This window comes from Pongo abelii, chromosome 13 (assembly GCF_028885655.2).
Source record: "Pongo abelii isolate AG06213 chromosome 13, NHGRI_mPonAbe1-v2.0_pri, whole genome shotgun sequence".
NCBI lineage: Eukaryota > Metazoa > Chordata > Mammalia > Primates > Hominidae > Pongo > Pongo abelii.
In genome coordinates this window covers 107,093,989-107,119,859 of record NC_071998.2, presented here as the reverse complement: position 1 = coordinate 107,119,859, position 25,871 = coordinate 107,093,989, and the positions used below count along the sequence as shown (strand labels likewise).

Sequence of the window (25,871 nt, the reverse complement as noted above, 5' to 3'; positions counted from 1 at the left end):
GGTGTTGCTCCCCTGGAGAGAAAGTGCCGTTATTTTGTGTTGCTGAACCGGATGGGCTGGGTGAAGACTCCTCCACTCAGTCTTCTCTCATTGGCCATTGACTCATCTTAAAAGTAAAACTGGGCCGGGCACGTTGGCTCACACCTGTAATCCCAGCACTTTGGGAAGCTGAGGCCAGCAGATCACAAAGTCAAGATATCAAGACCATCCTGGCCAACATGCTGAAACCCATCTCTACCAAAAATACAAAAATTAGTTGGGTGCAGTGGCGCATGCCTGTAGTACCAAATTCTGGGGAAGCTAAGGCAGGAGAATTGCTTGAACTCGGGAGGCAGAGGTTGCAGTGAGCAGAAACTGTGCCACTCCACTCCAGCCTGGCAACAGGGTGAGACTCTGTCTCAAAAAAAAAAAAAAAAAAAAAAAAGTAAAACTAGGACTTTGTTCAGAAAGAAAACTAGAAAGTAGTATCTTTTTTTTTTTTTGATAGCATAGGGGTCAGGAGTTACGACTAAATCATCTGCTTGACATTTTCCATACTTTTCTGAACATATCCTCTGTCCATAAGAAGGCTGGAACATAAGAACCTATGTTCTGTGTTCATGTCAACCAACATTATATCTGACAGGGCAGAATGCAATAAAATGGCAGCTGGAAGGGGCTCAGCATATGGTACCCGCTGTCAAAAAACTCATGGGATCCTAGAGCTTCCAACCTCTCAGAGCCTCTTTTTCCTTATCAGTAAAATCAGTAGATTTCTGCCTCAACCACTCTCATTAAAAACAATATTTACAAGGCTTGGCGTGGTGGCTCTAGCCTGTAATCCCAGCACTTTGGGAGGCCGAGGCAGGTGGATCTTAAGGTCAGGAGGTCCAGGAGGAGATCAGCCTGACCAACGTGGTGAAACCCCATCTCTACTAAAGAAAAAAAATTAGCCAGACGTGGTGGCATGCACCTGTAATCTCAGCTACTCGGGAGGCTGAGGCAGGATAATCGCTTGAACCTGGGAGGCAGAGGTTGCAGTGAGCCAAGATCACACCACTGCACTCCAGCCTGGGTGACAGGGTGAGACTCCTTCTCAAAAAACAAACAAACAAACAAAAAAAACCATGTTTACAAAACAGTAGGTTAAATGTTACAGCAGAGCAGCATCAAAAGCACAGGCCCTGAAGGTGAGTAGATTTGGTTTTAAATCTTGGCCATACTACTTACTGGTGGTTTAAGCTTGAGCAGTCATTTAGTCTCATGGAACCTCAGATTTTCCATATGGAAAACATGGATAACACTTGCTCTCTCTCTTCTTCTGGTAGTGCATAAGAACAATGTAAATAAGATACTTTGCACAGTGTTTGACACATAATAAATGCTCGCTAAATGGTAGCTTATTTCATCATTATGGTATTATTAAACAATATTATCATTTGGTCCCTAGTAAATATGCATTTATGGGGTAGCGTTAAACAGAGAGACTTTATGAGTAGCAGCCTCATAAAGATCATTTTTAAAAGCTTTTAAGAGATAGTGAAGAGGGTATGCGCCATTATATTGCACATTTTTCCTTCAATTAGGACCTAGGAACAAAACTGATTTCCAGCTTCAAAACAGGCAAATAACTGTTTCTTCTTGGGAAGTAGTATTTTAATCATGTAACTAATTGCATTTCCCTCTTTGTTTTCTGTGCTAGGAAGCTCATATTTAAAGTTGAACTATAAATTAATACTTATCTAAATACCCCTTAATTCAAGGGATCATAATACCAAAGGTATACCAAGTCCCAAAATTATTTATTTTGTATATTTAACATGAAAGATCATTCCCCCAAGTCTCAAACTCTTATTCCTTGACAACTACTTTTCTGAAAATTGTTTCCCTTTCTTCTCATCTGGCTTCTTGCACTCTGGATGCCTCATATTTTTAATGTTTTTTTACCTGCCTCATCACATTTAATTACCACACAAATGCTGTAAAACATGATACTATTATCTTCACTCTATAGCAAAGACACCTGAGGCTTAGAACAATTAGAACTAACTGATATACTAGTCTTTCACCTTCTCATCTCACTATACCCTTTCCCTGAATGATATATTTATGTGATTTAAACAATATCACTGAACTACACTGATTTTGTACCTCTAGCATTGAACTCCCTTTTGAGCACCAAGTATTATTTCCAAACAACTACTAGATATCCTATAGACACTGTAAAATCAACATGTTGAGAACCAAACTTAATATCACTCATCTGAAAAACACTTTTTTCTGTAGACTTGTTCTTGCCTACCATAATTAAATAATTTATACAATAAAAATTTTGAGCACTCATGTTTCTGGCACCATGCTATGTGTTTTATGTGCATTATCTCATTTAATCCTCACAGTAATTCTATACAGTGAGTTTACTATTATTTCTAGGCAAGAAGTATGTCATTTGCCCAAGGCTACCATCAAGCACCTGTTGTAGCCACTCTGATTCCGGAGACAAGACCTTAAACCAATACCATTTCCCCAGATCATCTGAGCTAGAAAATCTATCTTTATGCCCTCCTTCCTTCCCAGTCATAGCCAACTAGTCAACCAGACCCGGTAATTCATAAACCAGTGATTCTAAAACTTAGCTACACATTAGAATTACCTGTGGGGCCTTACAAGCTATTGATACTCAGCCCCATGCCCAAAATTTCTGATGTAATTGGTTTGGGCTGTGTGCGAGGTCCCAGAGTTGTTTAAAGCTCCCTAGGTCATTCAATGGACATCCAAATTTGAGAATAACTGATTAATTCTCTAAGCATGGATATCTGAGTCATCATTCTCACTTCTTCTGACTTAGCACTTCTATTAGTCCATTTTCACACTGCTATAAAGAACTGCTGAGACTGGGTAATTTATAAAGGAAAGAGGTCTAATTGACTCACGGTTCTGCATGGCTGAGAAGGCCTCAGGAAACTTACAGTCATAGTGGAAGGCAAAGGGAAAGCAAGGCACCTTCCTCACAAGGTGGCAGGAAGGAGAATGAATGCAGGAAGAACTATCAAACACTTATAAAACCATCAGATCTCATGATAACTCACTCATTATCATGAAAACAGCATGGGGGAAACTGCCCCCGCAATTCAATTACCTCCACCTGGTCTCTCCCTTGATGTGTGGGGATTATGGGGACTACAATTAAAGATGAGATTTGAGTGGGGACACAAAGCCTAATCATATCAACTCTGTTTTCACCATTTTCTCCCAGATGTCACAAGGCCCCTAACCCAGCATCCTGTCTCCCTTTTTATCCCTTGCCATCCATCTTCCCTGATGGCTGTCAGAGTGACCTCAATGAAGCACAGATCTGACCAACCCACAACCTAGATTAAACGTGGCAATGGCTTCCTACCACCCTTAAGGCACCTTCATCTCCTTATTTTTACCTGCTAAGCTCTTTTCCTTGAGTAGATCTCATACTTTTGCTACAGCCTCTGCCTGAAGACCACTTTCTGCATTTAGCAATGGTTTAATCCATTCTGTAGGCTTATGTTTAGATGCCATCTGTCTTTGAGATATTCTTTGTATAACTACATCCCTAAGGAAATCAATTGCTCCCTCCTCTGTGCTCTTAAAGCACAAAGCTGTTAAAATACTGATAATTTTACACTAACTAGGCTGTGATAGATTATAAGCTCACTGAGAGCAGGCAATGTTTCATTCATTTTTCCATCCTATGGGTACAGCACACAGTATAATAGAATTGCTATAAGGAACTAATAATAACAGTTATTGAATAAGCAAAGAAATACATTAATAAACACTTAGTTGTTGTTTTCAAATGTAACTCTCTTTGATTTTTTTTTTCTCTTTAATTCAAGTAGGGTAGTTTCATCTCTAAAAGAGATTTCTAAAATGGTACCCCATGGTTGGCAACCAGAGAGATAAAGGTCTGGCTCCTGGCCTCTTATATAAATTGTTGCACTGATTTTGAGAAAGTGAGCTAGCCTTTTGACACAACAGTTTTCTAATCTGTAAAATGGACACAATCATTTTATGTACTTATTTCACAGAGTCATTAAGAGGGTTTAATGAGGTAATAGCTGTAAGACACTTAGGATAGTATCTGGCACACAGTAAGTACTCAAAAATTATTTTTATTTTCTTCTCCACAAAGCTTTCCTTGCTTATGCCAAGCCTCAGTGATGCCTCTCTTTTTCTTTCTTGTTTGGATTTATTTACTCAATCAATATTAATTGAAGGTTCCATACTCATGACATATGCTTCTCTAAAGTGCTGTGAGATATATGTCTCACAATTATTCACTGTCAATTAATATTTATTATTTATGTATTATTAGATTAGTTACATATATGTCAGTGGAGAGGACCAGTGTTGCCCTTAGGAGCTTACTTTCTAGTGTGGGAAATGAGATAAAATACACAAAATAAATAAGGTATATAGAATACATGATGGAGGTAAGTGCTATGGAGAAAAATAAAACAAGAGAGGGAAACAGAAAATAAATGTTGGGATAGGATTTTAATTTTAAGAAAAGGGGTCAGGTACGTCTTTGCTGAGAAAGTCTCATCTGAGTGAAGACATGAAGGAGATGTGGAAATCAGCTGTGTAGGTTTCTGGGGGACAGAATTTCAGACAGAGGGGACAGCAGGCAGGCTAGTGTGGCCAGAGCAGAGTGGCAGGGATGGGGGTGGGGTATAAGTGGTGAGCTCAGGGAGGGAACAGGGAGTATGGTCCTGTCAGTTGTTTTAAGGTCTTTGGGTTTTACTCTGAATAAAACGAGAGGCCTTTGGAGAGCTGTCATTTCCGGAACCACAAGTCTAACAGGTTTATTAGGATCACACTGGTGACTGAGTTAAGACCAGACTGTATGGGGCAAATACAAAGGAAGAGCCTCCAAGAAGTAATCTGGGTGAAAGAAGACTGAGAGTTGCAGCAGGCTGGTCACAGGGCAGATGATGAGAAATCACTGGATCCAGGATGTATTTGGGGGTTAACACAAACCAGTTTGCCATCAGATTGGGTGTGGGGTGTAATCAAAAGAGGCTTTTTGTTCTGAGCAACGGGAAAGATGAAGTTGCCATGAACTGAGATTGGGGAGTCCATCAGAGGAGTAGGTTTAATGGAGAAAAATTGGGACTTTAATTTTGAAAATGATAAGTTTGAGACACCCAAGAAGAGATATGCTGTTGTATATATCAAGCTGAAGTTTAAATAAGTGGTACAGAATAGAGGAAATTAGAGCTATTGGTATGCAGGTGGGATTTGAAGCATGAGACGGAATGAGGGCACCAAGAGAGTGAATGTATATAAAGCAAAGAGGGTGTCCAAGGGCTGAGTTCTGAGATACTTCAATAGCAGAAGATGATGCTGAGAAGCAGAAGCCAGCTAAAGAGAATGAGAAAGTGCTGGTGGTGAAGCACCAGGAAAACCAACAGATCATGTAAGATGTCTCAGATGCCAAGTGAAGAAAGTGTTTCAAGGACAAGGAGGCAGTCAACTGTATTATATGTTGCTAATCAGTGAACCAAGATGAGAATTGATGTTTGACTTTTGTGTTTAGCAATGTGGGTGTCAATCATTATTATAATAATTAGGTTTATATATAATAACCTTGATAACAACAATTTTGGTGGAGAGTGGAGGTGAAAGTGTCATTTAAGAGTGATGAAGAGAAAATGAGTAGAAAGCTTATTCATCAGCTATGGGTTTTACACAAGTTACAGAACCTCAAATCCTCCCTCCCTCTGTTCCTCCCTCCTTCCATTTCTCCCTCTCCCACTCCCTTCCCTTCCCTTCCCTTCCCTTCCCTTCCCTTCCCTTCCATCCTCTTCCCTTCCATCCCCTTCCTTCTTTCCTCCTTTCCCCAATCTGTAAAGCGGAATGATAATATCTTTTTTATGTATGTAAATCATGACAATATAAGATATGTCATCAATAAAAGATAGCCTCTTCCTGCTCTTTTAGGATCCTATATCTTGTGTTCTCAGTAGCCGTGATAGGATTTGCACAAGTAGGTGTCCATTAAATGTCCATGGATGGAGACGAATTAGGTCCTTAATTCTGCTTCTGACCCAGGTGTCTGGTTATTTGTCTGGTGCAAACAACAAAGAGTTCCTGTTAAAGGTGATAGTTGAATGTTGGAGGCCACTACCAGCTTTTCAGGAAAGAAGACTTTTGGCTCAGAATTTCATGGAGCTTCTGACTGTAAATAAAAATTGCATTGACTTCTGCTTGGAAGTGGGGATGGGAGGTCTGAGAGTAAGTGCACTCTGTCCAGGGCAGCCTCCTGCGGAAATGATTTCCAGAGCAGAGTGCCAAAGTGCTTTCGTAAATGACTCTGGCTCACCCCTTTCTCTATCTTCTGCCCTGTGTATACAACATTTATAAAAATAAACATTTGCTGGAGGCATTTGGGAGGAAGCCAAGGTGAAGCACCCAGCAAAAGAAACAGATACACCAGACAACTCAGAACTCCCAAGAAGAATATAAGTTTTCAGAGGAGGAAACAGGGGGACTAGCGGATGTTTGGGAGGATGGTGATAGGAGAGGAATGTATGAGTTTTAGAGTTTCCATTCTGTCCACTCTTGGCTTCTCCTTTCATGCACCATATTGTTATGAGTGAATGAGAGTGAATGAACTTCTCCATTGGACTGCATGATCCTTGAGGGAAGGGACCCTCAAATGAGTACTCATCTTTGGATTTGGGTTATTGATCCAAATATGATACATTTATCAAGTACCTACTTCATGCCGGGAACTCTGCTCCTACAACCACATTCATCATGCGTTAGATGCTCCATAGTTAAATAAGCATTCCTTCACCCTTAAGAGTTAGTACTACATTTGCTCTACTGGGCGCAGTGAACATGTCATCTCCTCATAAAAGCCAGATCTAAACTCCCACCACAGGCAGAATAAGGCTTTTCCTCTTGTAAACTTCATGGCTTTTCAGATTTCCCTCACTGAAAGCTCTGTAATAGAAGCTCACTGAGTGTGAAGCTTGGCTTTGCTTACCTGTACACCCCACTGCCTAGAACAGTGCCTGGCATACAGTAGTTGCTATGGTCTGAATGTTTGTGACCCCCTAAACTGCAAAATTCATATGTTAGAATCCAACATGATATAATAGCATTAGGAGGTGAGGTCTTTTGGGAAGTTATTAAGTCCTTAGGGCTCTGCCCTCATGAATGGGATTAGTGCCCTTATAAAAAAGGTTCAAGAAAGGTATCTTGCCTCTTCCACCATGTGAGGATACAGAAAGTGCCATCTAAGAGGAACAGGCCCTCACCAGACACCGAATCTGCTAGTGCCTTGACCTTGGACTTCCCAGCCTCCAGAAATATAAGCAGCAAAATCTGTTGATTATTAATTATCCAGTTTAAGCTATTAATATTTTGTCATAGCAGCCTGAAAAGATGAAGTCTGTAGGTATTCCATTAATATGAACAAATGATTAGTACCCAATTCCTCATTATTTTTTTTCAAATATTATGATAGTATATTTATTCAAATGATTTCCATGATTCCATAAGTTTATATGGCAATTACACAGTTTCTGAATTTAGTATATAAAAATGATGCTAGAAAAATGGGTATCTACCATTTTTAAACATCTCTTTGAAATGTTAAAATCTCATTATTTTAAAGTCAAATATTTTGAGTCTGTCTCTATTGCTAGGCTGTGAACACTTTGATGGGAGAGGTGGTGCTATTTTCTTCTTAATTTTTCCATTTCATGGCATAGAGAAGTGACTTAGTAAATGGTAATGGGATAAATGTATAACCAAACCTTCATTGTTTTTTATGAGTTTCTTTTAAATTATTCTTTTCTCTATAAAATCTAACATGTAATTTTATTACATAAAATGTGTATTACAAAAGAGATACAGTCAAAGGCTCTTGCAGAGATAAGGGTACTACAGGGAGTGGTGGAAGAATGTGGTATGTGTGGTATGACCCAGACTGATGCCACTAATGAGAACGTCAGAGGATGGGCCATGAAAGCTAAAGAATGAATTTCAGTACATTTTGTAGTCAAGTGATAAGTAGTCCTGAATTTGGCAAGGGGTGAAGAAAGAGGTGAGAATAGGGAGATGTTTATTCAGACGAAGAAAACAGCATCTATTATAGCATATAAGTGACAAAGTGAAAGGAAAATAATAGAAGTTCAGGAAAATGATAGTAGTTCAAAATGGCCAAAAGGTAGATTGCAGGTGGGCAGGGGCATCCAGTGGAGAGAAGGCACAGAAGTGAGGAAGTCAGGGACCATGTCAAACAAAGCCCTGTTATTCATGAGCAGGTTAGCCTTTGCCAGCTTTCTTTCCTCAATGCTGAATCACCTATTTTCTGCCCTGATCTTCATAAACACATAGGGGCATTAGTTAGATAGGTAATCTACTAGAAAGACTAATGAGCTGATATCAAGAGAAACTAAGTCAGTTGAAAATATCTGGAAATATCCGGTTGGTAGAACTGGACCTAAATTCAAAATCTCCATACTTTGTTTTTTTTTTTTTTTTTTAAGACAGAATTTTATTCTTGTTGCCCAGGCTGGAGTGCAATGGCACGATCTTGGCTCACTGGAACCTCCATCTACCGGGTTCAAGCAATTCTCCTGCCTCAGCCTCCCAAGTAGCTGGGAATACAGGTGCTTGCCACCAGGCCTGGCTAATTTTTTGTGTTTAGTAGAGACGGGGTTTCACTATTGTGATCAGGCTGGTCTTGAACTCCTGACCTTGGGTGATCCACCCACCTCGGCCTCCCAAAGAGCTGGGATTACAGGCACGAGCCACTGCACCTGGCCAATCTCCACACTCTTAAATCGAAATGGCAGCAGTAGGAATGGAAACTAGATAACATCTTTTATGCCAATTCTAATTAACTGGTAGTGGATGTCTGTAGTCTGTTTTCAGTCTGTGATCCAACTGTGCTCTAAAGAAATGAGAACTCAGATTGATTCACCCTGATGCCTTGGGAGGGCGAGGGGGAAGAGCAGGCAGCCCCACCTGTCATGCATCCCGCATGCCCTGCAACAGCATTGTGCAATTCTCAGTTACACCACGCAGACCTCTATTTCTCAGTGAATTCTTTCTAAATGATTATGATTCTTCATTTATCCCCTTTCTTTGTTGGAACACTTCTTCACTATGACGCATACCAGAGATTTTCCTAGAAATCCAGAAAACTGCTAGTGTGGGCCAGTCAGGCTAGTGATTACGAGATTCTCCAAATTCAAAAATGGTTCATTTGAATCAGCCAAACCAAAGAAAACTCTTACCACCAATTCCCTCCCACAGATTTTTCAAGCTAAAGTGAATTAGGGTTATCCAATTACACATATATTAACAGTGATTACTACCTTAAGATGACTGCATTTCATTGCCACAGGAAGTATTTTAGTTATTCAAGACTTAGATGTTGAAAAATGTACGCAAGCTAAGCTGTCAACCCTCCCATAGTACGATATTGGTGATATTGGTACTTTTCTGTAGGTACTCACCATATATTTTCCTGCCATTATCATAGCACATTTCACTTAGCAGCTATTTTGTAAATATTTATTAAATGCATAAAGGAATGAATTAACTGATGCAACAAATAGGTCAAATAGGTAAATGAGTGAAGGCAGAAATTAATTATTCTTATCTAACGCTAATGAAATTTTTTGATGAGAAGAACCACGTATTTTCACCTTTGTGCTGCCTTGGAGGCTAGCATGTTATCTAATATGTAATGGTTTTTTATAAAACAGGTATAGATTTATTGGAATATTATCACTCTTAGTAGATTATATGTCTTTATATACCTTGGACTATAGTCCATGGATATGGACTACATTCCACATGCTTTTTAAAATTCTTCACAGATTCTAGCACAGTATCTGGTGCTTAGTAAGGTTAGACCTAGCAATGTATGTTTTATGTCATCTTTGGGATTTGAATTTCTCCACAAGTGGTTCATGAATACCTTGTATCACAATATTAATACTAGAACCCAGCAGAAATCATTCTTAGTTCCAATTCCAAGACAAAGCATGAGAATTTTTAACAAGCTTGTTGGGTGGTTCTGGTGAACAAAAGTTAGAGAATAATCTTCTAAACTAAGAGCTACTTGAGGATAGAACTAGGTTTATGAATCTTTGACTTTCTTGTAATGCAGCATAATTCCCAGCTCACAGTTGGTCTTATTTATTGAATGTAGGAGCTTTCAGAGTAAGTTACCTGCTGGCTGTGATGACTGTTGATGTGGTTTGGATCTGTGTCCACCTCCCCTCCTGCCTCCCATCAAGTCTCCTGTTGTATTGTAATCCCCAATGTTGGAGGTGGGACATGGTGGGAGGTGGTTGGATCTTGGGGGTAGATTTCTTATGAATGGGTTAGCACCATTCCCTTGGTGCTGTTCTCATGGTAATGAGTGAGTTCTTGTGAGTTCTGGTTGTTTAAAAGTATGCATCCCCCCCTTCACTCTCATGCTCCTGCTCCTGCCGTGTAAGGTGCCTGCTCCCTCTTTGCCTGCTGCCATGATTGGAAGCTTCCTGAGGCCCCCCCTAAAGCAGAAGCTGCTATGCTTCCTGTACAGCCTGCAGAATCATGAGCCAATTAAACCTCTTTACCTTATAGATTACCCAGTCTCAGGTATTTTTTTATCACAATGTGAGAATGGACAAATACAACTGTCAAACTGGTGATGTACTACCAAGGTAGTCAAGTTAACAGGTGATCTCAAAAGGGTGAAATTGTGTGTCATAGTTGTTTTTGCCAAAGTGCTTCTTGGAGTTAGGAGAAAGTGCCTCAAATTTTGTGAAACTAGGCATTCCCAACACTGCGCATGGTCTGGGACCTTATCTAAGGAATATGCTACTAGTATTGTTGAGTTCACTAATCTCTGAACTCCACAATACCACCTACTATATTGACATTGATCAGGCTCCCTGTAAACAGACTCCAAGGCTGAGATTTGTGTGTCAGAAGTTCATCAAGGGGTGCTTTTGGGAGATACACCTGTGGGAGTGTGAAGGCACTAGGGCTGGGCAAAGGGAGGAGTTGGGTCTCATGCAGTCACAACAGAGGCTTCCATCAGTCCCACTGGAATCACTGGAGCTGGGATGGCCTTCAGAGTTGTTCCACATGAGGCAAGGGGGCCATGTTTTTGTACCCCACATTGAAGAGTACTGGATATGGGCTGGCCCTGGGAAGAGGTGTGACCTAGGGTAAGGAGGCTCCCTGAAGTAGAGGGCAGTTGGTAGCTGGAGAGCTGATAGTGAACAGCAATCCCAACATCAGGGAAAAGGAGCCCCTTAGTCCTGAAGAAAGGTATCTGCATGGCACACCACTGCATCCAACATGTAAATTATCTACAATAACCATTTCTGAAGAATTTACAGTTTGAAGATAGTACACTATGTTGCAGTAAACCATAGGATTTGGAGTCAGGAATAATGAATCTAAATCATACTGCTTCTTTTTATTAGCTGTGTAACCTCCATAAGTCACTTAAATTTTCAGAATCTCAGGCTTTTATTTGTAATAGTGGTGTTTGCCAATGCCTGGCTCCTAGAAGATGATATATACAAGCACCTCTGCCTCCTCACCATTTCCCCTTAAAGGTTATTTAGCATTGTCTTAACATTCATTCATCTGTCAGACATGCCTTTTTTGATTTGACTAATTATATCTTTGTAAAACTAAAATGACTTGGGCGTAGGTACAGTTGTATCCTTTGAGCATGTTTACTAAATTGGTACCTTTTGAAAAAAATAACTTAATTTCATTTTATTTTATTTTATTTTTTTTGAGACAGGGTCTCACTCTGTAGTCCAGGCTGAGGTGTAGTGGCATGATCTTGGCTCACTACAACCTCCGCCTTCCGGGTTCAAGCAATTCTCCTGTCTCAGCCACCCGAATAGCTGGAATTACAGGTGTGTGCCACCAGGTCTGGCTAATTTTTGTATTTTTCTGTAGAGACAGGGTTTTGCTATGTTGGCAGGCTGGTCTTGAACTCCTGATCTCCAAGTGATAGGCCCACCTTGGCCTCCCAAATTGCTAGGATTACAGACATGAACCATCGCACCCAGCAGAAAAAAATAACTTTAAAAGGAAGTATATCGACAGGCTTTACATCATGATGTGATAAAAAAGTAATTAAAGGAAACAATATGAAAAAAATTAACCACTTATTTAAAAAATACGTGAGTGCCTATATCCTACACTAGCCCTATTCTGTGTGCTTGGGATTTATCAGTGAACAAAGTAGATGGAAATCCTCTCTTTTTCAGAGCATACCTTCTAAAAGAGAACTAAAAACAAATTTAAATAAATACACAAGTTTGTTAGAAAGTAGTAAGTATGGGGAAAACAAGGCTTTAGGGAGGATGCAAATTGCAGTTTGAAATAGGGTGATCAGAGTGAGCCTCATAGAAAAAAATTGCATTTGAATGAGCATTGTAGGTGTTATGGGAGTCAGCTTTGAAGAAGAGTATTCCGAGTAGAGATCACAGCTCGTGCAAGGATCCTGAGGCAGGAGGATGCCTGTCATATTTGAGGAATAGCAGGGAGACAGGTAGAGAAGGTAATCAAAGTGTGATGCTTTGACTATCCTAGCCTCTCCGCCAACACACAATTCAGGGCCTACCCTCCCAAAGCCATTCCTAAGCTCCTCCCTAAGCCCCTGCTCTGCTGGAGTAGTCCACACTATGTTACCTTCGTTCATCTTCACTTTCTAACTCCACACATGGAGCAGGAAACTACATACACCATGGAGTATTATTATTCCAGATTTCCTCTTTTTCTGTAGAAACCACAATAGTGGATTCAGTCTGGAAAACATCACCAGGATAGAATAAAAAACATACACACAAAAAAATCTAAGTTACATAAAAGCCTGGAACTGACGTTCCCAAATTCTGTTTCAAACACAAGCCTGGAATTGATATCCCAAATGAGCTTCCACAAGATGACTCAAGTCATCTTGCTTCAGTATGTGCGTGATAGCCACTAAGAGAAACTGATCTTGTATGTTTCCACAACTTGAATGTTTCATCCTGGAGTGGAATTTATAAAATGGAAATAAAAAAATAATGATTTGTGGTATAAGTAACAATGCTGCCTCTCAGACGTATTCTGCCCCTGTGATCTGGATTCCATTTGGATCGAATATTTTCATAGATGTACACACATAGGGTGGTTCCCATTGCTTAAATTCATACTCATAACTCAGCCTTAGTATCCCAAAAGGATCTAGTGATGGATCTCACAATCTTGTAGAGAAAACTTCAAGATTTTAATTGAAGTCCTTGACCTCCAAATCTTCTGTGATTTTATTCCTGAGTATTTGTGAAGAAGGAAAATTCTGGATCCTTTTCCCTATGTTCAGTAGAAGCTACATAATTTCAGTCCTTGAAAGCCAGAAAACCTACATATTTTCTGGTCATGATTTGGTGCATTTAATAGTGTGCAGCTCCTTCTGAAAGACCTAAATGTTGTTATAATATTTCTGATTAATTATCCAAAACACATTTTTGCTCTTTCTGATTTTTCCCCAGTGTCTCTAGAAACCATTTTGACAATGCTACCAAATAACTGTACTTTTTGACAAGATGTTAAAATTCATCAAACTCTTTATCTGTAAGAAAGAATCCTGTAACTGGAACAGAATGACAAAGATTTGACACCTGGCACTTCCATGTATTAACTTTGTGATCTGAAGCCAAACTTAGGCATTCTGCACTACAGTGTCCAAGTCTGACTAAGCTACTCACAAGAAACTATGCAACTATACTGTGGATTAAGCTTTGATGGATAACTATAAAGTGATATTCAAGTGAAAGAGGCATTAAGGTCTGCTGCTCGTGGTCATGGAGGTCTCCTTGTCCCTGACGTAAAATTCTAGGACACAGAGCAGTTGCTTAAATTTTTCTAATCCTTTAAAAAAATCAAAAGCACTCGCATGTGTATTTTCTTATTCTACTCATATTATGTCTGTTTCCTTTGGGAGTTAACCCCTCTGAGTCCCAAATCTGTATCTTACAGCTCTTGAAGCATCATCCTGTTTCTCACTAGGAGAATCAGTTTATGTTAATAATTAAGAACTCAGAATCCAGGGCCAGAAAGATTGCAAATTCTTTCACTCACTAGCTGCCGTGGGTAAATTTCTTCACTTCTCTAAGGCCAAGTTTTACAAAGTAAACATAATAATGGTAATTACTATATAGGATGTTGATTGTATTTAATGAAATAATGCATATAATTATTTTAGCATAGTGCCTGCTACATAGCAAGTGATTAAAATTGATTATTATTGTTGTTGTTGCTGTTATTAATATTATTATCTAACCATAAATGTTATATAACTCTGCTTTTTAAGTTAGGCATTGCAATTTTGTCTGCCAAGAAAAATGACTCTGGGTCATTAAGGTTAAAATGAATATAATGTTATTAATATACTTTTCTCACAGATCATCATTTCTTTAAAAAAGAAAGCCATTCTGATGCATTATTCTGATCTCTGTGTTAAAAGGGGTTTGGGGTGGAGGATGGTGGGGAACTGAACCATCAGTTTTAACTGAGAATCCATTGTAATTAAGGTGCTGGGCTAAGAATAGAATTGAGATATTTGGACTCTAATCAATATGTACTTAAAAGAGAGAGGCCTTTCAAGTGGAAGGGAAAAGGGTATTTGACCAGCAATTCTTCTGCTACCATGTACACTGCTCCCTCCAATTTCTCTAACAAAACACACATGTAGAAACTTCGATGTCCAGGTTGCTTTTACTAGCTATTCCCAGTTTGTCCAGCTCCAGCTCTCATTACAACCTGATGCCTTTTTCCCTGAGAGATTATAAAAAAAAAAAGCTTGAAGTTTATGCAGGCACTTTTTTGCAATACAAATCCTGATGAAATTTATGATCTTGCAGACTTCTGTTTCAATCTTAGCTCTGACATTTACACTAGCTGTGTGACCTTGAGAAGATTCTGAGCATCTCTTGACATATTTTCCTCCAATCCAATGTGATGATTAAATGAGATAACTGAATCTGTCGTTTCTTGAGTACCTATCATTCTTCTTGTCCTAGGCAACGTGAGAGATACCAAAAAATCTTTACATAGAGTCCAACTTTAGGAGAGATGAGATATGTATGTAAATCACACTGCACTATTATGTACACGATGATGACTTATTAAATGATAGCTGTTTTATTATTGTTATTATTATTAGCAGTAATAGTATGATCATGATTATCTGCTATTGAAGAGCTTTGGGCAAGAGAAGACACATAGGTTTTCTAGGCAATGGGAGCAACCAGAGCAAACGTGTTTGGGCTGGAACCCAAGATGTTATTGGGACACCGAATGCATGTGTAAAGCTGACAACACTTAATAACTGCAAAACTCAGGAAGTAAATATTGAGTCTTAACCCTACCGCCACTCCCCAATACACACAGGTAAGTGCAAAACCAAAAGTAGAAGGTGAAGATTTTGCTTCACCTCAAGGCAGCTCATTTTCCTGCATCCTTATAGCTAGGACTATGCCTTAATCTTTTCTCCTGAGCAAGGGGACTATGGGAGAGAAGTTCAAACTTCGAGCCTTTCTGAGGTGAGAGGGTCTAAAGAGAGCATCTCTCATTGCCCCTTGGAAGTTTTCACAGGTTTCTTTTTCTCTAGATGTGGCAGCTGATGGGGTATAGGATACAGCCTTGCTGTCCGATATAAAACAAAGGAGTACAGTGAACTAGGATGCCAGAATATCAAAATGGAGCTTGGCGTGTTTGCTCAGTTCCTTCTTTGTTTTATATTTGGGGAAACTGAAGCTCAGGGAGGGGAAAACTTGGGTAAAATCATGTAGCCAGAAGGTAGTAAAAACTACAGTCGATAGGAACCCAGGATGTGTGGCTCAAGATTGAGCGCTGTTTTTTTTTTTTTTTTTGCCATATAACACAGTTGTTTGACTCCACAGAGCATATTACAAAAGAGTATAACTACAAAGCAAAATGCCTTAGATACCTGAGGCCTCTCATTTTAGAGATGGGAATACTGAGTGAGGCCTGCAGAGAAAAATGGACTTGTCCAAGGTAATAGTGAATAAATTGTTGCATTTCAATTAGAATATAAATCTATGTACTGAAACAATATACTTTCTAGTGCCCACTCTCACACTGTTGCAAAAAGGTCATGGGCTGGAGAATTTTGGGAGCAGTCTCCACTCCTTGAGGTTTTCTGCATATAGACCAGGAGTCAGCCTTTGAAAGCCTTAAGCTTGTGGTTGGCCATGCTCCAGATAGGCTGCATGCACCTCCCAAGTGGCAATTCCCATGAAATATCTCACAAAAACATGGTGGAAAGGAATGAGATCTTTTATTAAATCTGTTTTAGGCTTGTTGCCTGCTGGACTATCTTGGTCAGTTCAACTTCTTCCTCAATTTCTTGGCTCTTAAACATAAAGTACAGGTGCTGATCTTGGGAGTCCAGAGGACTCCAGAATGCTGACCTCAGGGTGAATGATCCTGCGGGTGCTCTTTGTACATAGAGCACCTATTGGCTGAGTGTTGCTGGCCAGAGCTACTTACAGAGATAAGCCATTCAGCTCCTTGGCCAGGTACTAGTGAAAGAACCACAACAAACAAGGGCATCTGGAAACATGTAATCAGAATTGGCACACTTGCAGGGGAAATGCAGTGCAGTATATTAAATTATTTCTGCAACCACAGCTCTGTATTTAAAAGCGAAAAATAATCACACATAATGTTTCATATTTCAATTTTAAAAGAGAGAGGCTTGGTTTTTAACGTCAAACACAGAGTTCAGGGCAAGACACACAGTTGGATTTGTAATTTATTTTCATGTGCTTATTTATTTATTTATGGCTAACCAAGTTCCACAAAAAATTTGAAGCAAAGGATTTGTAGATTTTTTTCTTTTCCAAGTTTGTTTAGGCCAATAGTTGTCATTGAGTGGCTTATCATTGCACTAGAAATTTGGGGGACAGATAAAAGAAGACACGTCATTCTTGGCCTCAAGGTCTCAATCACAGGAAACAAAGATAGAATTATGATGATGATGACGATGTACACAATGTTATGGTTTATCAAAGTATTATCACATGTGGTAACCTAATGATCTTCTTAGGTGATACTGCAAGCAAACATAATTTCCTCTAGCTTACACAAAGTACTAAATTGATATGATGTAAAGAAAGGAAGAATGGTCTACTCAGATTCACTTGGCTGATAATTGGTAGAATCAAACCTGGATTCCCAGAATTTTAAAATTGAAAATAAAATCCTTGATTGACCAGTTAGGGCACTGAGACAGAAAAGAGGAAGAAAGGCTGAAATTGTTTAGAAAGGCTTTATGAAACACATGATATATGAATAAGCAAGAAAGACAACTAAGAGTTTGTTTTGGTGGAATTGAGAAAGAAAACAGCAATGCAACGAATGACTTCTCTTCCCTTCACAGAGGAAACTGACCAAGTTTAAGCACATTCCATATCTACTTGGTGTTAAATGCTTCCTGAAGCTCATCCACTTGCCTTGTTTGCTATCCAGAATAGCATCACAGGTGGTTCAAACTATCCTGACGGTTACAAAGCCCAGCTTTCACCTTTTCCTGGGTGAGGGACTAGTTTTGGTCATGGCCTCCATCAGGACCACTGCAGTTAGAGCCCGAGAAGCTCCAGTCTTGATGGGATCCATGGAGCCTCTGGCCGCATACACAGGCTGGGTGGTAAAATCCTTTTCACATTCACCTGGATGATACTTGGTAGAGTCAAACCAGGAATCTACCCACCAGGAAGACTTTTGTCAATGGAAAACAGGAACAGAGAAGGACGTTGATAGATATATTTATTTTTCGATTTTTCTATCCTATCTTTGTCAGGCTGTTTGAGATGCAGCAGCCTTAAAGGACCAAACAACCAACTATGTTTTCTTGAGAAGCTATAGCCACCTTATAATGGCTTTCCCTTAAAATATTATGCTCGCTTATTTCTAGAACATCAAACTCTCCTTGTTTTTCTTGTTCTTTCTGCTCACACCTTAGTCTCCTTTGGAATTCTTAATATTGAAATGCCCAGGTCTTCGTCTTTGGACACTTTCTTATCTAGGGTTAATATTTTTGAGTGAAAAAGCATTCTTATTGCAGATAAATATAAAACATTTTATTTTTTAGCCCTGATCTGTTTCTTGGACTTTCAGATTTGTTTAGTAAATGAACTGCCTGCTCAGTATTTCTTTGTGTATGTCTAATCAGCATCCCAAACTTAACATGACTACAACCCAACCTTTTATCTTCCACATATACAGCAAATAAACAAACTTGCTCTCTAGTAGTTTTCCCCACCTCATGAAGTGCCCGTTCTAACCTGCAGTCGCTAGAGTAACCTTTGACCTCTTTTATTCAACATCCCCCTACCATCTCCAATCCGTTAATGAATACAGAATCAATCCACTTATCCCCCTTCCACAGCAAGATGCCATTGTGTTTTGCTAGATTAGTGCAGGAGGCTCCTAACTAATAATGTCTTTGCTGCTACCCCATTCCCCTAGTTTCAAGGCAGAAGACTGAGCAGCTTTTTTAGAACATAAATCAGATAACAGCTCTCCTTAGCTTAAAACTCTCTTAAATTTTGCAACTTGCTCAGACTGGAAGTCTGTCCTTAAAATGGCCTACAAATCCCTCTCCAATGTGCCTCCCCATGATGTCAATAACCTTTTCCTTTCTGTCTCCACATCAACTATCATAGACTCTTTGTCCCTCCTCCAACATGCTACGCTTGCTCTCTCCTTGGGCCTCTGCACTCGCCATTCCTCTGACTAGAGATAAGGTACCATAAATATGTGACTGGATCACTTCGTCACCTCTTCAGGTCATTGCTCCAAAGACATCTTCTCAAGAAAGCCCCTTCTGACCACCTTATATAATATTACCACTGAACTGTTGTCTCCTTTTTCTGCTTTATTATTTATTTATTTATATTGATACATATTTGATGTACATATTTTGGGAGTACATGTAATAATTTCATACCTTCATATAATAGTAATCAGGGTAATTAGGATGGCCAACATCTTAAATATTTAGCTTTTCATTATGCTAGAAACATTCAACTTATTCTCTTCTAGCTATTTTGAAATGTACTATCAAATTAATGTTAACTATAGTCATCTTAGTTAATTTTTTTGTATATGATTTCTCCCATTAAACATGTGACTCGTTTCACTTATTTATTTGAGGTATTGTCTATATCTATCCTCCCGTTATAAGCACCATGAGTCTTGTGCCCTCCTCTAGCCTCCTATCCTCAGCCCCTGAGACAGTATCTGGCACATGGAAGATGCCCAATAGATATTTGTTGAATGAGTGAGCACTCTGTCTCTTTGCCCTGAGTGCTCTATGATTGTTTTTCCTTTGGGATCAGTGTTTCCGATTGCTGAGGTGATGAGAAGGGTGTGGCAAAATGCCTTTGTGGTCATCACTTGCTACTCAGAGCCTCAACAGAATCTGCATTCCCCCCCACGTGCAGGAAAACACAGCACATCCTCTGCAGCATATATGACTCTGGCCCTTAACAGAGAGCAAAAGCATTAACATGAACATAGTCCAGGCTTACAAAAGGCTGTCTCTGATCTATCAGTCCTTTCCCTCAAGCAACTTCCAGGCTCATAGGGCAGGTAAAGCATTCCCAAACAGGTGGTATAGTGTGCTGATGGCAATGAGTTACAGAGTGACATTTGCACATGCAAAAGGGAAGGAACAGTATTGGAAAAAGGCTTTAAGTTTTTATTTGAGCCAAATCTTAACATGGTATTTCAATAAGCAAAAATAAAATGAAAAGGGGACATTAAAAAAAAAGGTATTTACCATGGGACCATGGGACTTCAGAGAAATGGATTCTGGAAGTATCTGAATTTATTCAGGTTCTGAAGGGCAGCATTATGAGTGGACCCCAAGATCAACAAAGGCCTCACAGAGCCAGGCATTTGGTGACAGTTTGTGAGAATGTAACAATGCAAAATTTAGCCTGTATTGGCTGTCATTATCCTAGAAGTCTCTTTCAGACAATTTAAAGGACTCATGACAACTCTTAAGAAAAAAAAATACATATATCAAAATGTGTATTTGAGGGACGTTAAACGTTCTGTTTGGCTTCTGTACCAGAGCTGGTTAGTGAAGAATGAATAAAGCAAGTGTTATTATTGTTATCACAATGATAATTCATGTGGTTGCTTGTGTGGAGCAAAGAAATTCTTGTGTAAATGGCCTTTAATAGTAGTTGATGAACATCTGGACTCTCATGTATCAGGTCAGCTTGCAGAGAATTTTACTTTTAATTTCCTGGCTTTTGCGTTCATCCTTTCACTTTTTAAAAGTTGGGAAAGTAAATGCAATTTTAACAGGACAAGAAATTTACACTATAAAATGTATTTTGTGGTTCCGTTAGTGAATTGAAGCTCGAGCATAGGCAGCTTATATGCCAATTCATTAAAATATATCTGCCCTCAAATAACAGACAAAAGGATCTAGGACTAGAAGATAATAATTTTGAACCCCTGCCTTGCTAATTGTTAGCTGTACGAACTTAGTTAGACACTCCTCCAAACCTTGATTTCCCTCTTTGTGAAACAGAGAAAATATTAAGGCTATTTCTAGGAAGATCCAATGAGATAAGATCTAATAATATGAAGTGCTTTGCAAATTATAAATCTCAATTTGTCTAGAAAATTTGTGTTCTTATTGCAGTTATTGCTTATATATCAGTTCTTCTGTCCCTTCCTCAGTGTCCTCATTAAGAGATGCTGACAAAAATCAGTTGCATTTGTATATACTACCAAACTATTTGAAAAAAATTAACAAAATATTGTTATTTACCAATAGCATCAAAAAATAAAATAAAAGACTTTGGAAAAATTTTAACCAAGGAAATGAAAGATGTGTTCAGTGAATACTATAAGATATTGATGAAAGAATTTGAAAAAGATACAACTAAATGGAAAGATGTTTTATGTGCATGGACTGGAATAAGTAATATTGTTAAAATATCCATACTACTCAAAGCGAGCTGCAGATTCAATGCAATCCATATAAAACTTTTAATGGCTTTTTTCTTAATGAAAATAGATAAAACAGTCCTAAACTTCACCTGAAACCACAAAAGACCCTGAACAGACCAAACAATCTTGAGCAAGAACAAAGCTGGAGGAATCATACATTGTGATTTCAAACTATATTACAAACCTATAGTAATTTCAAAAATATGGCATTGGCAGTAAAACAACAGACATATGGACCAATGGTACAGAATACAGGACCCAGAAATAACCCCATGCCTATAAGGTCATATCTTTGACAAAAACTCCAATAATACACAATGATGAAAGTACAGTCTTTAAATAAATGGTGTTGGGAAACTGGATATCCACAAGTAAAAGAATAGAACTGAACTCTTAACTTACATCACAGGCAAAACTTAGCTAGAAATGAATTAAAGAATGTAAGACCTGAAATTGTAAAATGTCTACACAAAGACATAAGGGAAAAAAAAGCTCTTTGACTTAGGGAAAAATCTCTTTGGTCTTGGCAATGATTTTTTAAAATATGACACAAAAATCACAGACACCAAAAACAAACAAATGGGACTATATTAATCTAAAAAGTTTCTGCACAGCAAATAAAACAATCAACAAAATGAAAAGACAACCCACAGAATGGGAGAAAATATTTGCAAACTATACATTTGATAAGGAATTAATATCAAAAATATATTCAAAATTCATACAATTTAGCAAAACTCTAAGAAGAAAACAAAACAAAATAACAACATACAAGCCAATTAAAAATAGGTAAAAGATTTGCATAGATATTTCTCACAAATAGACATATGAGTGACCAATGGGTATGTTAAAAAGTGCTCAACAGCACTAATCACCAGGGAATTGCAAATAAAAATCACATTGGGATATTACCTCACACCTGCTAGGATGGCTATTATTGAAAAGACAAGAGATAGCAAGTGTTGGTGGGGGTATGAAGAAAAGGGAACCCTTACACTATTAGTAAGAGTGTAATTGGCATGGCCATTAAGGTGAACAGTTTGGAGGTTCCTCAAAAAATGAATAGTAGAACCACTAAAAAATGCTCCATAAATCCCACTTATGGCTATTAATTCCATTGCAAAGGAAATGCACTTAAGATGCCAAAGAAATATCTGCACACCCACATTAATTGCAGTATTATTTACAATAGCCAAGATATGGAAACACCCAAAGTGTCTGTCAATGGATGAATGGATTAAAGAAGTGTGGCATATATACACAATGAAATATATTCAGCCAGAAAAAAAGAAGGAAACCCTGCCTTGCGACAGCAGGGATGAACGTGAAGAATATTAGGCTAAGTGAAATAAACCAGACACGGAAGGACAAATTCTGCATGGTCTCACTTACATGTGGAATGTAAAAATGTCAAACTCACAGAAGCAGAGTAGAAAGGTGATTGCCAGAGGGTAGGAGGTGGGAGAAATAGGGAGATGTTCAAAATGTACACACTTTCAGCTATAAGATGAATAACTTCTGGGGATCTCAAACATAGCATAATAATGTTGGTGACTGTAGTTAACAAGGCTGTATTGTACACTTGAATTGTGCTAAGGCAGTAGATCTTATGTATCCTCACCACACGCACACATGAAAGAAGGTGACATATGTATAAATTAGCTTGATGTTCATGATCATTTCACAATGTACACATTTATCAAATTATCACATTGTGCACCTTAAATATATACTGAGCAATATTTATTGATTGTACTTCAACAAAAAATAAGACAAAATTATATTTAAAAAAAACAGACAAAAAACAAAGATATGCTGAATTTAATTAGTCTCTGGTTTTATTTCTCCTACTCCTCTTCCCAAAGGCTCAGTGTTAGTGGATTCACAAGCAACCTGTACTCCTCAAAGAAAGATGATAAGATAAAGGAGATTTCTAGAACCAGTGACTGGGGCTCTTCCTTCAGTGAAAAAAGTGGGTGTATGCAGACTCATCCATCCATGAATCTAGATTGCAGGGATGTGACCTATGTAATGAACTTGCTACTTATTGCTCATCATCATCTTCTTCAATGACAAAAAAGAAAATAGTAACAACGAATACATCTCTTGGGCAAAATAAATAACGGGATTGTTACAGGTAAGTCTTTTAAAAATCTTTTATTGTAAAGTATTTCATAGATAGATAAAAGATTGGTACCCATAATATATGAAGAACCTTAAAAATCAATAAAAATGTCAATTTAAATGAGCCAAGGTTATATACAGCCAATTGACAGAAGAGAAAACATAATGGCTTATAATGGCCTAAAAATATAAAAATATGATTTACCTCATCAGTAATAAGGGAAAAGTAAAAATGAACAATCCAAAACAGAAACAAACGTAACAACAGTGACAGACCACTTTACATCTAACAGCTTGATAAAAATTAAAAATCTAATGTGTTCTATTGATAATTCAATAAATTCCAATTGTCTTTAGTCCTGTATATTTTAGCCACTTTAATGAACTTCTGTGGGTTTTTTTGTGTGTGTTGAAAGAGGTCAAGGAACATTATAATTTTATTGATATAAAGTATTCCATTTACTTATGAAGTCTTGTGCATTGCTTTGTAAATTTTTCACTCAATGACCAGCTTAATGCACAGTTAAATTAAAAAAAAACTTTGCTGTTTCAGTCAATCTTTGTTTACCAAAGATTCCCTCTTTTTCCTTCTTGGCTCTGAGGTGTACTTATTCCATGTATCAGAAGAAACTAAACATTTCCTTAATAAACGTTGATTTTGTTCACATCATTTTAACCATCCAGGATTTAAGCCACTTCAAAGGGCTTTTTTTCTGCACTAAATGGGACATTGGACTCAGCAACCTTTTAGCTTCTTTCCAACTTTGAGATCATATAATTACATAGATTCCAAATGCATTTTTAGTATTTTAAACATATTATTCAAAGAAAAGTCAAAGGATTGGTAGAGAGGATTGTCAGGGTGGGCTGGGCGTATGTGGGACACAGTGAGGGGTGGAGTTGGGGAGATCAAGTGGTACCAATTGTGGGTTGGAATTCTGTAAGCAGCCATGTGTCACAGATGAATCTTACAGAGGGCTTAAAGAGTAGCATGTGCACAAAGTTACAGTCACACAGCATTCACTCTGGAAGGGTTGATGACATCTCTGTCTCTACATCATGCCCGCAGCCTCTGGAGGTGGGTCCTTGTAGCCATCCTCAGATTCATCTGTATGTTTTTTTCCACAGTTCCCTGGGAATCTTCCCCCAAAGGGCTCTCCCATCCTGTCCCAAGCTGAAACCTTCCCCCCAAGTTCTGTCTCCCTGATGTTAGAATGGGTACCACCTGCAAGCCATACCATGGGACTATTGCCTCCTGCTTAGAAGAGGCTTCTGGGAAACACATTTGCCTTCCTGCACATCTGGGGGATTATGTCAGGGCCTTGGGAGGAAAGATAAAGCTCTTTGAAAATGAGATTATATTTGCAGTTGTTTATCTGGCTTCCCAGAGAGTGAAGAGAGATGGGATGGGTACTGAGGAGAGGAAAGATTTGCTCAGAGCCAAGAACCCTGGCCTGAGAGTCAGAAGGATTATTTAATCTTAATGAAAAAATGGGTTTAACGAAAGTGGCCAATTAATAGAGGCCTTTTTAATGGAAATATTTATTGAGCTCTTACTACATGCCAGGAACAGTTCTAGGCTCTGAAAATACATCAATGAAACGAGATAAGACAGGTTGCCCATTCTTACAAGTTTAGAATCTAGTGGAAAGTAGGGAATGTGAGATAATTTTCATATTAAAATTAGGATAATTCTATTAAAGAATTCTATTATGTATTAAGATAATTCTATTAAAATTAAGATAATTTACTTAAACAGCTCATTACTATTTCTGGGACAATGTAAAAGCTCAATACGTGGTAGTTATTTTTAAACGCTCAGTGGTAGCTAAATCTAGAAGGTAGAACACTGTGGGTCTTGCAGTATCCTTATCATCATCAGCACTTAATAACTATTATATTTATTGAATGGCTGAATAAATGACTCTGCCAATTGACTAGATGTGAGACTTGGAGAAAGTCACTTTCTCTCTTTGGGATGCAGATTTCTCTTATGTACAATACAGAAAGGAGAACACTGCTGATCCATGGCTCCCAATAGCAATCCCAATTCACAATGACCCCATCCTCAGTCCAGAGAATTCATCCTGGGTCCCTCAGTCTCACTTAAAGGGCCTTACAGGAAAAACCTCCACTTACCATTTCACACTAGTCTTCGACAAGACCTCTAAGCTCAAGATGAACCAATCTAATCACCATCCTCTAAATTCTCCATGTGTTTCTCACCCCTAGGCCTCTGCTCACAGTACTTCCTCTGAGAGCTTTCTGTTCTCTTCTCCATCCAGTTGACTTTTTCTTGTTATTGACGTTTCAACATCAACTGTCTTCTCCAGAGAATCACCCTTGCCATCTCTTCATTCTCACCTTGCATATTTAGGCTCCCCTCTGCTATGCTGGCAAAGCTCCCGGGGCTTAACTTTAACTTGGCATGGGTACATTTAATTGTGATTCTCTGTTTTAGTGTATTTTTTTTTGAGATCAGAGATAGTTTTATTTATTTATTTATTTTTGTATCCTGAAAGACTCATGGTGCCTTTCACATAACAGATGCTCCATAATCTTTTTTAAGACAGGGTCTCTCTCTGTCACTCAGGCTGGAGTGCAGTGACATGAACGCAGCTCACAGGGCCTGGGCAAGTTACCCACGCTGATCTTGAAATCCTGGGCTCAAGCAATCCTTCTGCCTTGGCTTCTCAAACTGCTTGAAT

The 25,871-nt window shown here is 38.6% G+C and overlaps 1 long non-coding RNA gene across 1 annotated transcript in view; it reads left to right on the top strand.

Moving 5' to 3' along the window:
- Positions 1-5,246: 5,246 nt before the first annotated feature.
- The window catches only part of LOC112134939 (uncharacterized), a 34,151-nt gene continuing 13,526 nt past the window's right edge, over positions 5,247-25,871 (top strand). The window contains exons 1-2 of the long non-coding RNA XR_002916276.2: positions 5,247-5,431; positions 22,905-23,176. This is a non-coding gene — a long non-coding RNA (uncharacterized LOC112134939). The remainder of the gene's footprint in view (positions 5,432-22,904; positions 23,177-25,871) is intronic.